The 12,800-nt window shown below is 47.4% G+C and overlaps 1 protein-coding gene across 12 annotated transcripts in view; it reads right to left on the bottom strand.

Moving 5' to 3' along the window:
* JAKMIP3 (Janus kinase and microtubule interacting protein 3) overlaps nucleotides 1–12,800 on the bottom strand; it is a 109,444-nt gene that overhangs the window by 6,256 nt on the left and 90,388 nt on the right. The gene's annotated exons all lie outside the window — the stretch shown is intronic.

The following is a 12,800-nucleotide window of genomic DNA, read 5'->3' as shown; positions in this document are numbered from 1 at the left end:
AAAAGAATCAACCTGAGCTGGTGGCTTCAGCTCCCAGCAGCCATCAGATGAATGCCTTTCATGAATCTGGGCTCATTCCAGTACCCACCCCAGCCCGGTGCCACACAGTGGCACTGCCAGCTGGTCTTCTGGGCACTGAGGAAACACTCCAGGAGCCATTCCAAGTCAGGTTAGAGCACTCTCAGCAACCTGCCCGACTTTCACACATCCATGCCCACGGCAGGGGTGTTGGTCTGGATGATCTGTAAAGTTCCCCTCCCAGCCAAACCAGTCTGGGATTCTGTGATTTAAGAACTAAGAGCAATTTCTGGAACTCCCAGGGAATGTTTCTGGATTTATGGTCAGGAGAAGATGCCCATACCCAACATTCTGGGGTTTTCCCTCTCCTTTATAACAGCCAAATACACAACTGAAGGGAAACCAGCCAACACTCCCCATCTATCTCGACACCCGTGGTGAGCACACACTGCTCAGCAGAGCCATGCAGGAGCATGAAAGCATTCCACTTCATCAATATTTATAGACCTGCAATCTGAAGCGCTGCTGCTGGGGCCCTGGACCCCCCCCACCCCCCACCCCAAAGCTCTCCAGCATCTCCACAGGGCTGGGGTGAGCCTGGGGCCAGGCTGTGTCGGGGCAGGTTGGGATTTCAGGCGTCGCCTCCCTAATGCGAGCTGCCTGCACCGAGCCTGACCTAGATCTGAGCCTCCCCTCACTGGCAGGAGGCTGAGGCAGGGACTAGCAACCACCACAGCTCATTTTTAACCATTTCTGCTCACTTCAGTATTTCATGCCACAGACAGACCCAGATGTAGGGCAAAGCTGGATGCCTGGCATCAGCAGCAGCACCAGGTCTTGCAGCAGGCCCTTCCACTAAAGCCATGGCCAAGTCACAGAATGACAGAAGCACAGATTGGGTTGGGTTGGACCTCAAAGATCATCTAGTTCCAACCCCCCTACCATGGGCAGGGACACTTTCCACCAGACCAGGCTGCTCAAGGCCCCATTTCAACCTGGCCTTGAACACCTCCAGAGAGGGAACATTTCCCAACACCTTACCACAGACAACTTACCTTCAGTTCAATCATCACTAACCACAGAGCTGCTGACCGTGTCCCCCTGATGCAAGCTCTGCCTGTTGGCTCACAGGTTGCTCAAAGCCTGATCTGAAACACTTCCAGGGCACCCACAACTTCTCTGGGCAACCTGCTCCAGTGCCTCACCACCCTCACAGTAAAGAACTTCTTCCTAATGTCCAACCTAAATCTGCCCTGGGGCACTGCTATGATGACTGCACACATAGGAGCCATTGAGAACCACTCAGCCTAGACAAAGAGTTACTCATGGACCCTTTGGACTTCCAAAAATTCATCTCTAGAAAATGAAGCCTTCAGGTGGCAGCAATAGGTGAAGCCTGGTCTGGATGTGGGCATTGAGTCCTCCATCAGTAAATTTGCAGATGACACCAAGCTGGGGGCAGGAGCTGATCTGTTAGAGGGTAGGAGAGCTCTGCAGAGTGACCTTGCCAGGCTGGACAGATGGGCAGAGTCCAAGGGCAGGAGATTGAACACATCCAAGTGCTGGGTTCTACACACTGGCCACGACAACCCCATGCAGTGCTACAGGCTGGGGTCAGAGTGGCTGGAGAGCAGCCAGGCAGAGAGGGACCTGGGGGTACTGGTTGAGAGTAGGCTGAACAAGAGCCAGCAGTGTGCCCAGGTGGCCAAGAAAGCCAATGGCCTCCTGGCCTGCATTAGGAATAGTGTGGCCAGCAGGAGCAGGGAGGTCATTGTGCCCCTGGACTCAGCACTGGTTAGGCCACACCTTGAGTCCTGTGTCCAGTTCTGGGCCTCTCAGTTTAGGAAGGAGGTTGACTTGCTGGAAGGTGTCCAGAGAAGGGCAACAAAGCTGGGGAGGGGTCTGGAGCACAGCCCTGTGAGGAGAGGCTGAGGGAGCTGGGGTTGCTTAGCCTGGAGAAGAGGAGGCTCAGGGGAGACCTTCTTGCTCTCTCCAACTCCCTGAAGGGAGGTTGTAGCCAGGTGGGGGTTGGTCTCTTCTCCCAGGCAAGCAGCACCAGAACAAGAGGACAGTGTCTGAAGCAGTGCCAGGGGAAGTTTAGGCTTCATCCAAGCTAACCTGGAACACTTCAGAGGGGCAGCCACAGCTTCTCTGGGCAACCTGGTCTACAACAAGTGGTGAGGCACAAGGAGCGAGGCACAAGCCTTCTGTACAGTTTAAAGATCATAGCTACCCAGCACAGCATGGGGAACAGAAAGACCTCCTGGCTCAGCTCCTCTGTGCTGTATCAGCTCTGAAGTGCAGTGGAAATGAATAATTGAAGCAGAAAGATGGAAGAATCATAAATCCATGGCAGCCTGTCAAGAAGCTGGCTGCCCACAAGACTTATTTCCTGTTAGAGCTTAGCAGGTCACAGAAATGAGATGTGCTGCGGCATTATTAGGTGACATTCCCAAGGGAAGGCTCTCCAAGGAGGGGGAGAACCTACTCAAGCTGTAAATGGGGAGCCAGAGCAGAAAACTCAGGCTGACAACCACAGCTCAGGCTGCTCCTGGAGGAAGGGCAGCCCAAGGGCAAGATAGGGGCAACATATGAACCCCCATCTCCGCCCCAGCGAGGAACCCCTGGGGGGGGTCCTCTGGGTTGAAGGCAGCTGCTGAACCTTTCTGCAGCACCACTCTGGGTCCTCAGCCTCCTTGTCATGGCAGCTTTTGGGAAATGTGGCTACAATGAGCCCCTTGAGATCTGTTATAGGATCAATGGACAGCTTCAGGGTTCCAGGGTCACTCTCCTGGTGCAGTTAGTAGAGCCTGAGAAGGTTCTGCTCTGCTGAAACCTCACATGGAGTGCTACGCCCAGCTCTGGTGCCCCCAACACAAGAAGGACATCAAACTGTTGGGGTGGGTCCTGAGGAGGCCACAAAGATGATCAGAGGGCTGGAGCAGCTCCCCTATGCAGACAGGCTGAGAGAGCTGGGGCTGTTCAGCTGGGAGAAGAGAAGGCTCTGGGGAGATGCTAGAGCTGCCTCCCAGTACCTGAAGGGGGCTACAGGAGAGCTGGGGAGGGATTTTTGACACAGCTTGTAGTGACAGGACAAGGGGCAATGGCTTTGAGCTGGAAGAGGGCAGGTTTAGCCTGGAGGTTAGGAAGAAATTCTTGACAGTGAGGGTGGTGAGACACTGGAACAGGTTGCCCAGGGAGGTTGTGGATGCCTCCTCCCTGAAGGTGTTCAAGGCCAGGCTGGATGGGGCCTTGAGCAGCCTGGTCTAGTGGAAGGTGTCCCTGCCCATGGGAGGGGGGTGGAACAAGATGTTCTTTAAGGGCCCTTGCAACCCAACCCATTCTGTGACTCTATGAATCTCTCACATGATAAATCAGCAGCATCAGGAGGCTGTGGTTGCTCTCCTGGTGCAATTAGCAGAGCCTGAGAAGATTGCTTTGATTTGACAACCTGTGACTATGCTACAGCCCTCTTCCCTCCTGACCATCACAGCACTGCCAGCCCATACTGGTGTCTCCTTGGCAGCCACTCTGACACTGCTTCCCTAATTTGTTGTATCCCCAGGGCAGGTTCTTGTTTACCAGGAGAAGGCAGCTGGCCACGGGGGCAGCCTGTCTGCAGAGAGCAGCCACTGACAGAGCATTGCCTTCATCTGCCTCTGCAGATCTGCATGAGGCCATGACAGCTCTTAGTTGCTTGGACATGTTCTCCTTTCCTGGGGGAGGTTTGTCTGGGATGTCTGATGACCTAGAATTGCAGACAGAGCTACAGTCCCTGACAATCCCACAGGCTGCAGACCAGCTGCAGCAGATATGGTGGGCTCAGGGTGAGCAGGGCTGCAGCAACACTTGTAGGTGCTCCAGGTGGGGATGAGGAGCTGACCACACAAGCTGGACAGAACATGTGCATGAGGGAAGCCCTCACATGGCACTGCTGTGGAGCAGATCACAGAATCACCTTAGATGGAAGAGACCTTTAAGATCATCAAGTCCAACCCTTAGCCCAGCACTGCCACTGCTAAACCATGTCCCTTTGGCTTTGAAACTCCTCCAGGGAAGGGGACTCCAGCACTGCCCTGGGCAGCCTGGGCCCCACTCTTGTCAGTGGTGCCCAGTGAGAGGACAATGGGCAACTGGCACAATCTCGAACCCAGGAGGTTCCACCTGAACAGGAGGAGAAACTTGTTTGGTGTGAGGATGCTGAGCCCTGGAGCAGGCTGCCCAGGGAGGTTTTGGAGTCTCCTTCTCTGGAGAGATTCCAACCCCACCTGCCCGCCGTGGTCCTGGCAAGCTGCTGTGGGTGCCCCTGCTTTAGGAGGGGTCTTGGACTGGAAAGATCTCTAGAGATCCCTTCTAGCCCCCACCATGCTGGAATTCTTTCATTCTGTGTTAGCTCAGGATGTGACTCTCCAGGTAACACTGAAGTGGTTTGCTGTGCCCCTTGGCTCTGTAGCAGAAGCAAAAGGATGAGATCCTACCATTTAGGCTCACCTATGCTAGAATATGCTCAAAGATCTCTTAAATTGGGAACATTGTCCCCAAAGGTCTGTCTGCTCCTGGCCTTGCAAATGACTCCTGTGCACATAAAGACTGTGTGTGTACGTGCAGGGAGAGTGCACACAAAGATTCCCTCGCTGCTGTAAGCCTTCCTGGACAAAAAAGCAATCACTTTTTAATAGGTTTTCCAGCTCATTAATTCTTCAGGCTGATACTGAGGTTGGAAGATGATCAAATGTGTCCTTCTTATTTACAGGAACTCAGCAAGAAGCAAATTAAGGGGAAGAAGAGCTCAGATTTGATGACACCAGGATCTGCTGTGCCTGGGAGTGCTTTGGAACATGAGTGATGGAATGAGTGATAGCCTCCAAAAGCAGCTCTGTGACCCAGGCTTGTGCCAAGGCCCCAGTCTGTCCTCAGTGATGCTGAACCTCTGGTTTGGTTAAAATCACTGATTTGGAAGTGTTAGCCAAGGAAAACCCTGCACTGCTGATCAGCTATGGATGTGAAGGCATCACACAGGAGGTGTCTGTTCCAGGAGAGATTCTAGCAAATAGTCAGTTCAGGGAGAAAGGTCTTAGCTAGACCTTAGTTAGGTCTTAGCTAGCCTTAGAAAGGCTTTTGTTCCAAACTCTGGGTGAAGATTTCTGAAAGGAAGATACAGGATGGAAGCTCTTGAGGTCTGGAGGGGAAACAGACATTGCTATGCACAAACTTAGAGGATGTTTAGACTTTGGGAGAGGTCTTCTCTACTTCTCACAGGTATGAGAACACTTGTACAGGCCATGCTGACATCAGACCATGGAATGGTTTGGGTCAGAAGGAACCTTAAGGATCACAGTATCATAGTATCAGTCAGGGTTGGAAGGGACCACAAGGATCATCTAGTTCCAAGCCCCCTGCCATGGGCAGGGACACCCCACACTACATCAGGCTGGACAGAGCCTCATCCAGCCTGGGCTTAAACACCTCCAGGGACGGGGCCTCAACCACCTCCCTGGACAACCCATTCCAGGGCTTCACCACTCTCATGGGGAAGAACTTCCTCCTCACATCCAGCCTGAATCTCCCCACCTCCAGCTTCATTCCATTCCCCCTAGTCCTATCACTACCTGAGATCCTAAGAAGTCCTTCTCCAGCCTTCCTGTAGGCCCCCTTCAGATACTGGAAGGCCACAATGAGGTCTCCTGGGAGCCTTCTCTTCTGCAGACTGAACAGCCCCAACTCCTTCAGTCTGTCCTCATAGGAGAGGTGCTCCAGCCCTCTGCTCATCCTCGTGGCCCTTCTCTGGACACCTTCCAGCACCTCCAGATCCCTCTTGTAATAGGGGCTCCAGAACTGGAGGCAGTACTCCAGGTGGGGTCTCACCAGAGCTGAGTAGAGGGGGAGGATCACCTCCCTTGACCTCCCTCGATTATCTAGTTTCAGTCTCCTGTCATGGGCAGGGACACCTCCCACTAGAGCAGGTTGCTCAAGGCTTCATCCAAATTGGCTTTGAGCACTTCCAGGCTTGGAGCCTCCCCAACTTCTCTGGGCAAGCTGTTCCAGTTCCTAGCCACCCTCACGGGGAAGAATTTCTTCCTCATGTCTTACCCAGCTTCTTCCAGATGGAAGCCATGCCCCTTGTCCTGTCACTGCATTGCCTTTGGTTGAAGTCCCTCACCAGCTCTCCTGTAGCCCACTTCAAGACAGAATCATAGAATCACAGAATGGTAGGGGTTGGAAGGGACCTCTGAAGATACTGCCAGAGCTGGATCACCGAGGTCAGGTCACACCTGAACTCAACCAGATGGGGCTCAAAAGTCTCCAGAGAAGGAGACCCCACAACCTTTCTGGGCAGCTCCAGCACCCTCACAGCAAAGAAGGTTTCCCTCGAGGTGAGGTGGAAGTTCACACTACCACAAAGCAGGAATGTGGGCATCTTAATGGCAGAGAGGATAAAAGATTGCCCTAGATCCTGCCCTTCTGAGCCTGTCCAGGAAGCATGACAAGAACCCAGCCCCACAACCAGACAGATGCTCTGCTGGGAAGGCAAATCTCAGCAGGCTTGCTTCCAAACTGTTCTCCTCTGGGATTCTTCAAACCAGTAACTTGCCATCTTGTTAACAAGGGAGACCTCCCTGTGCTGAAGCTTTCCCAGAGGTGCCCCAAAGCCGCTCTGTGCTGAAGCTCTCCTTGAGCACCAGCAACGTTGTTATTCCTGCCTCAGGACCTCCATCTCATCTCCTCTCATCTCCAAATGCAGACTGACATTGTCATTTCTGTGCATTTCAGGCTGTAACCCCCCCGAGACATCCCAGCAGAGATCCTGCGCTGCGAGACACCGACACACTTCCATAAACCAGGGATTGTGCCCTGCCAGAAACCTCTTCAGAGCCAGTTCCTGCTCCTCACTGACACCAAGGAGGTCAGGGAACCACAGAATGCTTTCAGATGGAACAAACCTTTCAGATCATGGAGTCCAACCATTCTCTAACTCTGCCAAGGCTGGAGCTACACCACGTCCCTCAGCAACACAGCTCTGCCTCTTTGCAACACCTCCAGGGATGGGGATTCAGCCAGCTCCCTGGGCAGCCTGGGCCCAACCTTTGAGAATCCTTTCAGTCAAGAAGTTTCTTCTAGTGTCCAACCTAAACCTCCCCTGGTGCAGCTTGAGGCTATTTCCTCTTGTTCAATCATTTGTTACAAGCGAGAAGAGACCAACTCCCACCTGGCTCCAAGCTCCTGTCAGGGAGTTGTAGGCAGCCAGAAGGCCTCCCCTCAGTCTCCTTTTCTCCAGGCTGAACAAACCCAATTCCCTCAGCCACTCCTCACCAGCCCTGTACTCCAGACCCTTCACCAGCCTTGTTGCCCTTCTCTGGACCTGCTTGAGCCTCTCAATGTCCTTTTTGGAGTGAGAGGCCCAAAACTGAAACCAGTACTCAAGGTGTGACCTCCCCTGTGATGAGTACAGTGGAAAATGTGCAGCTTTTGCCTCATTTCCTCTCCATCCTCCCAGGAACAGTGTTTGCTCAGCTGGAGGCTTGATGGCTCACAGGTACACAGAATGCATTGGATTGGAAGGGACCCTCAAAGGTCAACCTGTCCCCCCCCCTGCAGTCAGCAGGGACACCTTCAACTAGAACACAGTGCCCAGGAGCACATCAAGTGTGACCCTGAATGCTTCCCAGGGATGGCTCCTCAACCACATCCCTGGGCAGCCTGTGTCAGTATTTTACTTCCTGCATTGTGAAGAGCTTCCTCCTGCTGCCCAAGCTCAATCTCCCCTGCTCCAGTTTCTAGTTTCCTCCTTGCATCACTTTAAACAAAGCAGTTTTGGGTCACCCTGCCCAGCAGAGCCTTGCTAATTAATATTCCAATGATGCATCTATCACTGTGAATCTCATTAGCCTTACCTCAGCACCCTGTGCAGAGCCCTGTCTCCAAGCCCTTTCAGAAGGCAGGGATGCGCAGGCAGGAGGCAGCTGATAGGGAACCAGAGGGAAATTGAAGCTCCAGGAGCTCATCATCTCCCCTGGGGATTGTTTGTGCAAAGATGTGCTGCTGACCTTAAAAAGACCTCTCCTGAGACCCGCCAGAAAAGAAGAGCCATTTGAATGTGGAGCCAAGATCATAGAATCACAGAATTGTTAGGGCTGGAAGGGACCTCAAGGAGCATCTTGTTCCAACCCCCTGCAGGGTTGGAGGCAGGGACACCTCACACTGGATCAATGCCCACAGGCAGCCTGGCCTTAAAAACATCCAGGAAGGAGGCTTCCACCACCTCCCTGGGAAACCTGTGCCAGTGTCTCATCACCCTCATGGGGAACTTCTTCCTAACATCTAATCTGAACCTCCCCTCCTCTAGCTTGGATCCATTTCCCCCAGTCCTATCATTCCCTGATACCCTCAAAAGTCCCTCCCCAGCTTTTTTGTAGGTCATTTCAGATACTGGAAGGTCACAAGAGGGTCTCCTGGGGAGCCTTCTCTTCTCCAGACTGAGCCCCAGCTCCTTCAGTCTGTCCTCACAGGATAGGTGCTCCAGCCCTCTGATCATCCTCGTGGCCCTTCTCTGGACACCTTCCAGCACCTCCAGATCCCTCTTGTAAGACGGGCTCCAGAACTGGACACAGTACTCCAGGTGGGGTCTCACCAGAGCTGAGTAGAGGGGGAGGATCACCTCCCTTGCCCTGCTGGCCACACTTCTCCTGATGCAGCCCAGGATCTGATTGGCTTTGCGGACTGCAAGTGCACACAGAGAGCTCCTGTTGAGCTTCTCCTCCACCAGCACCCCCAAGTCTCTCTCCTCAGGGCTGCTTTCCAGCCAGTCCCTGCCCAGCCTGTATTTGTGCCTGGGATTGCCTCGACCCAGCTGCAGGACCCTGCACTTGCTCTTGTTGAACCTCCTGAGGTTGGCTTGTGCCCACCTCTTCTCTTGATGCAGCCCAGGCTTTCTGGGCTGCAAGTGCTCACTGCTGGCTCCTGTGGAGCTTCTCATCCCCCAGCACCCCCAAAACCTTTTCTTCAGGACAAAGTAATTGAAAGCAGAGTAATTACCTGCTCATCACACAGCTTCACCTGGGCTCAACCCACCTTCCTGTCACTGGCAAACCAGACATCATCTTCTCTTAATATTAATGGTGCCAGGGGGGTAATTAAGGTGGAATTCATTAAGGCTGTAATTACACCAAGAGGGAAGCTCTACAGCCGTGAAGCAAACTGGCCCACCACCCAGATGGCATTCCATTGGATTTTGATGTATTATTCACTTGGAATTTGGATTTATGTGTTTGGATTTTTAAATGCATTGATTTGGAACTGATTTGGAATTGATTTGGACTTATTGGGAATTGTATGGAGTTATTTGGATTTTTTAATGGATTTATTGGCATTTTTTAATGGAATTATTCAGATTTTTATGGATTTATTGGCATTTTTTAATGGACTTATTTGAATTTTTAATGGATTTATTTGGATTTCTATGGATTTATTTGAATTTTTATGGATTTATTTGGATTTTTGTGGATTTATTTGGATTTTTTAATATATTTACTAGGATTTTAATGGATTTATTTGAATTTTTATGGATTTATTTGGATTTTTAAATGGATTTATGTGGATTTTTATGGATTTATTGGCATTTTAAAATGGATTTATTTGGATTTTTATGGATTTATTTGGATTTTTAAATGGATTTATGTGGATTTTTATGGATTTATTGGCATTTTAAAATGGATTTATTTGGATTTTTATGGATTTATTTGGATTTTTAAATGGATTTATTTGGATTTTTATGGATTTATTTGGATTTTTAATGGATTTATTTGGATTTTTATGGATTTATTTGGATTTTTAATGGATTTATTTGGATTTTTATGGATTTCTTTGAATTTCTATGGAGTTATTTGGATTTTTTTTAGTGGATTTATTCTGATTTTAATGCATTTATTTGGATTTTTTAATGGATTTATTTGGCTTTGTATGGATTTATTTGGAGTTTATTTGCATTTTTTATTCCTTTGGAATTTTTTGCAGTGCATTTATTTGGGATTTCTAATGGATTTATTTGGATTTTTATGCATCTATTTGGACTTTTATGTATTTATTTGCATTTTTTAATGGATTTATTTGGATTTGAATGGATTTATTTGGATTTTGTACTGGATTTATTTAGACTTTTATGGATTTATTTGGATTTTTAAATGGATTTATTTGGATTTTTATGGATTTATTTGGATCGTTATGGATTTATTTGGAGTTTATTTGCATTTTTTATTCCTTGGGAATTTTTTGAAGTGCATTTATTTGGATTTTTTAAATGGATTTATTTGGATTTTTATGCATTTAGTTGGACTTTAATGGATTTATTTGGATTTTGTAATGTATTCATTTGGATTTTTATGGATTTATTTGGATTTTTATGCATTTATTTGGACTTTTATGGATTTATTTGGATTTTTTAATGGATTTATTTGGATTTTTATGGATTTATTTAGATTTCTATGGATTTATTTTGATTTTTTAGTGGATTTATTTGGACTTAAATGCATTTATTTGGATTTTTTAATGTATTTATTTGGATTTTTAAATGTATTTGGATTTTAATGCATTTATTTGGATTTTTATGGCTTTATTTGGAGGTTTATGGATTTATTAGGATTTTTATGGATTTATTTGAATTTTTTAGCAGATTTATCTGGATCTTAATGCATTTATTTGGATTTTTAAAGGTATTTATTTGGATTTTTAGGGATATTTTTTTGAGTTTTAGTTACTTATTTAGAGTTTATTTGCCTTTTTTATTCCTTTGGAATTTTTTGAAATGTATTTATTAGGATTTTTTAATGGATTTATTTGGATTTTTACGAATTCATTTGGAGTTCATTTGCATTTTTCATTCCTTTGGAATTTTTTGAAGTGCATTTATTTGGATCTTTTAATGGATTTATTTGGATATTTTAATGTATTTGTATTTTTATGGATTTATTAGGATTTTTTTTAATGCATTTGTTTGTATTTTTATGGATTTATTTGAATTTCTATGGATTTATTTGGATTTTTTAGTGGATTTATTTCGATTTTAGTGCATTTATTTGTATTTTTTAATGTATTTATTTGGATTTTTATGGATTTATTTGGAGTTTTTACTGGATTTATTTGGATTTTAATGCATTTATTTGGATTTCTTAATGTATTTATTTGGATTTTTAATGGATTTATTTGGATTTTTATGGATTTATTAGGATCTTTATGGATTTATTAGGATTTCTATGGATTTATTTTGATTTTTTAGTGGATGTATTTGGACTTAAATGCATTTATTTGGATATTTTAATGTATTTATTTGGATTTTAAAATGTATTTGGATTTTAATGCATTTATTTGGATTTTTTAAGGTATTTATTTGGATTTTTATGGATTTATTTGGAGTTTCAGTTATTTATTTAGAGTTTATTTGCATTTTTTATTCCTTTGGAATTTTTTAAAATGCATTTATTAGAATTTTTTAATGGATTTATTTGGATTTTAATGGATTTATTTGGATTTTTAGTTCTTTATTTGGATTTATTTGCACTTTTTATTCCTTTGGAATGCTTTAAAATGCATTTGTTTGGACTTTTTTAATGCATTTATTTGGATTTTTAGTTCTTTATTTGGATTTTTAGTTCTTTATTTGGAATTTATTTGCATTTATTTTGGATTTTTATTTCCTTTCTTTGCATTTGAAACTCCTTTCTTTGCATTTTTAATGCCTGCCTTTGGATTTGTGATGCCTTTATTTGGCATCTCTTTGGATTCGTTGGGACTTTAGTGGATTTATTTGGGAACACACAAGTGCCACCCCTCCCTGGGAGCCTCCAACCCCCCCAGAGTCTGACCAAAACACACAGTAGACAACAAATGAGGACAAAGCAGCTTCCCGAAGCAGCTTAGAAGCTGGGTGAGGCTTTGAGCAACCTGAGCCGGTGGAACAACATAACCCTGCCCACGGCTGGGGGGTTGGACTTTAAGGTCCCTTCCAGCCCTTCCAGCCCAACCCACTCTGTGATCCTGTAAGAGAACAAAGCAGCCCAGGAGGCAGCAGATCCCTCCCCAGCAGGCCCACCGTTCCCGGTTCCCTAGGCTTGTAGCGCCCTCCAGTGGTGCATCTCCCGATCGTTTCTCCCCCCGCCCCACGCTGTGCCCGGCCCCTCCACCCTTAAGATCAGCCCAGCTTGTGGTGCAATTGAAGCCAGGTGCATAATTGATGCAAATGTTTGTTACTGCATCTGGTCGGTGCAGAAAGGTCTAAAAGCATTTGAAGCTGCCACCAGGAGAGGCCAAGCTGTCAGCCCCTGGCTTGGGCAGCAGCACTCTGTGCTGGGCTAGGAACTGGCTGGAAGGTTGAGCCCAGGGGGTGGTGGTGAATGGTGCCACAGCCAGCTGGCAGCCAGGCACCAGTGGTGTCCTCCAGGGATCAGTGCTGGGCCCCATCCTGTTCAATATCTTTATTGATGATCTGGATGAGGGGATTGAGTCCAGCATCAGTAAATTTGCAGATGACACCAAGCTGGGGGCAGGAGTTGATCTATCAGAGGGTAGGAGAGCTCTGCAGAGGGACCTTGACCGGCTGGATAGATGGGCAGAATCCAACAGGATGACATTCAACAAGTCCAAGTGCTGGGTGTTGCACTTTGGCCACAACAACCCCAGGTCCCTCAGCTGCTCCTTACCAAACCTGTTCTCCAGACCCTTCACCAGCTTTGTTGCCCTTCTCTGGACCTGCTCCAGCACCTCATTACCTACCCCTGCCTCAGGCCTGTCTC

Source organism: Melanerpes formicivorus, unplaced genomic scaffold, assembly GCF_026170545.1.
Source record: "Melanerpes formicivorus ecotype bairdi unplaced genomic scaffold, bMelFor1.0.p_v2 SCAF_6, whole genome shotgun sequence".
Lineage (NCBI taxonomy): Eukaryota > Metazoa > Chordata > Aves > Piciformes > Picidae > Melanerpes > Melanerpes formicivorus.
This window is presented reverse-complemented; position numbering and strand designations above follow the sequence as displayed.